We start from the raw sequence: 3,033 nt of genomic DNA, 5'->3' as shown, positions 1-3,033 counted from the left end.
GTAATGACGGACGCCCTTTCCCTTACAGAGCTGGATTGTCCTGGGTCTAGCTGTGCTTGCTGCGAAACTCTCATTCCAGAGCATTTCAGATTACTGGTCTTTGTGGGGTGGGACCTACCGAGCCAGATTACCTAGCTCCCTGTTTCAGCCCCGTTTTTTTCAGTTGAATGGGTGGCTCTGTCTCCCAGGCATTCCAGGCACCAGTTGAAACGGCTGCCCAGATTTGTGTGAGTTTTTGTTTGGAGACCCACTGCACTGGCTAAAACAGCTATGCTGGAAACTCGTGGCACTTTTCAGCCCGGGAATCTTCTGGTCTGTGGGCAGTGAAAACTCGTTTGGAAATGCAGTGATCACTCACTCTCTGTGTTGTTCTTGCTGGGAACTGCACTCCAGAGCTGTTCCGATTCAGCCATCTTTGGATTCTTTTAAAAGTGGTTAGAATACATTTGTTAATATTAGCTTAGCTCAAGAATAAATACAAACAACTAGAGAGGCTTCACCTAATCTAATAATTTAAAGACATTTTATTTCTCAGATGAAAAGAACTCTCAGAGCAGAAGAACAAATTATATATTTTATATTAAATCAATAAGGAGTTCATGTATAATAATTCAATCTGTTCTGCATTACTATATCAGTGATGGAGATTGAAAATACTATCAGAAGCTTGATACTTTATCCTTGACTATCTAGTTTTTCTAAGCTATCTTTTTTAATTGAGCAACAAAGAGTTTTTGCAACTGAAGATTTTTTATACTACTCATTTAATGTCTATCATTTTGAACATTTTCACTCCTGCTTCCCCTCCACCCTTTCTGACTGGGCTGCCCTTTCCCAATCCTTGAAAACTTTGAATTTATCCAGAAAACCTGTAAAATTAAAGTAATACAATTTCCCAGTGTTTAGCACAGGGGATATTATGGTTTGGGGGATAAACCAACTCCTGAGAGTTTGTGTTTATGTACAGGTCTTCCTTATGTGTCTAAAAGTAATCTCTGCTGCGAGTAGCACTATCAAAGCTGCTTTTGTGTGTCAGCATTTATTTTGGCTTTCATTGTCAAAGATCATGCAGTTTTCTTGTTTCCATTTATCAACCTAAATATCCCTTAGTCACCAATCTCTTCTGAAAGCCTGTAATCCTGAAACAGATTTCCTGAGCAAGATGGAGTTAAATAAAACACTCATTTTCTAGGACTTGGAACATTTGTCCTAATTTCACACCTTATGCTGCAGCTCAGTCAGTGCTTGAAAGGCAAAGCATGCAGCCAGAAAACAAGTTCCAACGTCACCTCTTCTATTGCATTGCACCTTTTGAACCCCTAAGACAGAAGAAGATGCACTAACATGCCTCTTTGCTTTACAGTGAAGCATTGTTTGGATTATGTCAAAATCAGAGACCTGAAGAAAGATGTTTAATTTACATTCAAGCCCTGTTTCAAACCTTGTCTATATATTCTTTCTGAACCCCTTTGTTGTTTAAAAAATAATCTTAAAAGTAGCTTCAGTAATGGAAAGCAGTTTATTCAACACAGCATATATTTGTTAAACACTATATCTATATCAGTGAAATCACTATAGTATGGGGTGAGGGCATGGGGATGAACAACAGGTGTAAATTATACAAAAATTGGCAATAAGAAGGTTTTTCCTTGAAGAATTCAGAATTTAGTTGAAAATATAAATAAGAGTATACAAATTGCATATTATTAGAAAACTATGAATCATAATTTTTCATTTTTAGCTTCATGTCTATTTTCAGATACACAGAAATGCTTATAGATATTTAAATTTAAACTCCTCTTTCATCAAAGATAGAGTGTAATGTTTATAAGAAATTGGATAAAAGAAGCTTAGAGAGTTATTTGAACAATAGAAACAAAAGACAGGGATCTTTCTTAGTAAATATTAGAAATGCCAAAGATTAAATGAAACTGATTTTAGTAAACAATGATTAGTTTCTAATTTGCATTTAGAGATGCTCATAACATTGCCTTTTATGACTTGCTGAAGTTTGAGTTGGACATGCATAATCTCTATCCTTAGTTAGCAATGTGTATATAAACCACTATTTCTTTCCCAATCACTGATGTAGGAAAATCAGTATGTACCCTCCACAAACATTGGTTAATTGTTTGAATCTAGTTTTTGCAAGTAGATTCTTCTTTACCCTATTATTTCTGTTCCTTGATAGTAGAGTAAGTTCAAAGGGAGAACCCATGGTAATGTGTTCAAAGGGCTTATGAGTCATAGGCTAAAACCTTAGCAGCTTGGCAGATGAGCTGTGCTTAGAATTTAGAAATGAGCTTAGCATTGGTGTACTATGGATACCCACATCTGGAATTTCTACTTTGTCTTAATCCATTTTGTTTTGTTATAACAGAATGCTACAGATGAGTGATTTATGAATAAAATACATTTATTTCTCACAGTTACGGAGGCCAGGAAATTCAATATCAAGGTACTGGCATCTCGCAAGGGCCTTCTTGCTGCATCATCCCACGAAGGTAAGAAGGTGAGAGAGGGTTTGAGAGCAATAGAGACAAGGGGTCAAACTCATCATTTTATCAGAAAACCACTTCTGAGATAACTAATCCATTCCTGATATAATGGCATTAATCCATTTAGGAGGGCGGAGACCTCATGATCTCATTACCTCTTAAAAGTCCCACCTCCTAACACTGTTGCACTGGGAATTTAGTTTTTAACACATGAATTTTGAGGGGCACATTTAAACCATAGCATACTCTTAAAAAGGAAGTTTGTGGACGAGAAAATAATGGACAGTTGGTCATTCGATTTTTCATTTGTTCATTATCATATTCTCATTAGATTGAGTTTAATTCATTTTATATATTTTCTGGATTGACCACGTAAACATAACTAGCATTATGTTTACATTACGTTCATTACCACGTTCTCATTAGATTGAGTTTAATTTGTTTTATATATTTTCTGGGTTGACCATGTAAACATAACTAGCATTATGTTTACATTACGTTCATTACCACATTCTCATTAGATTGAGTTTAATTC

This window comes from Cebus imitator, unplaced genomic scaffold (genome assembly GCF_001604975.1).
Source record: "Cebus imitator isolate Cc_AM_T3 unplaced genomic scaffold, Cebus_imitator-1.0 Scaffold740, whole genome shotgun sequence".
Taxonomy (NCBI): domain Eukaryota; kingdom Metazoa; phylum Chordata; class Mammalia; order Primates; family Cebidae; genus Cebus; species Cebus imitator.
This window is presented reverse-complemented; position numbering follows the sequence as displayed.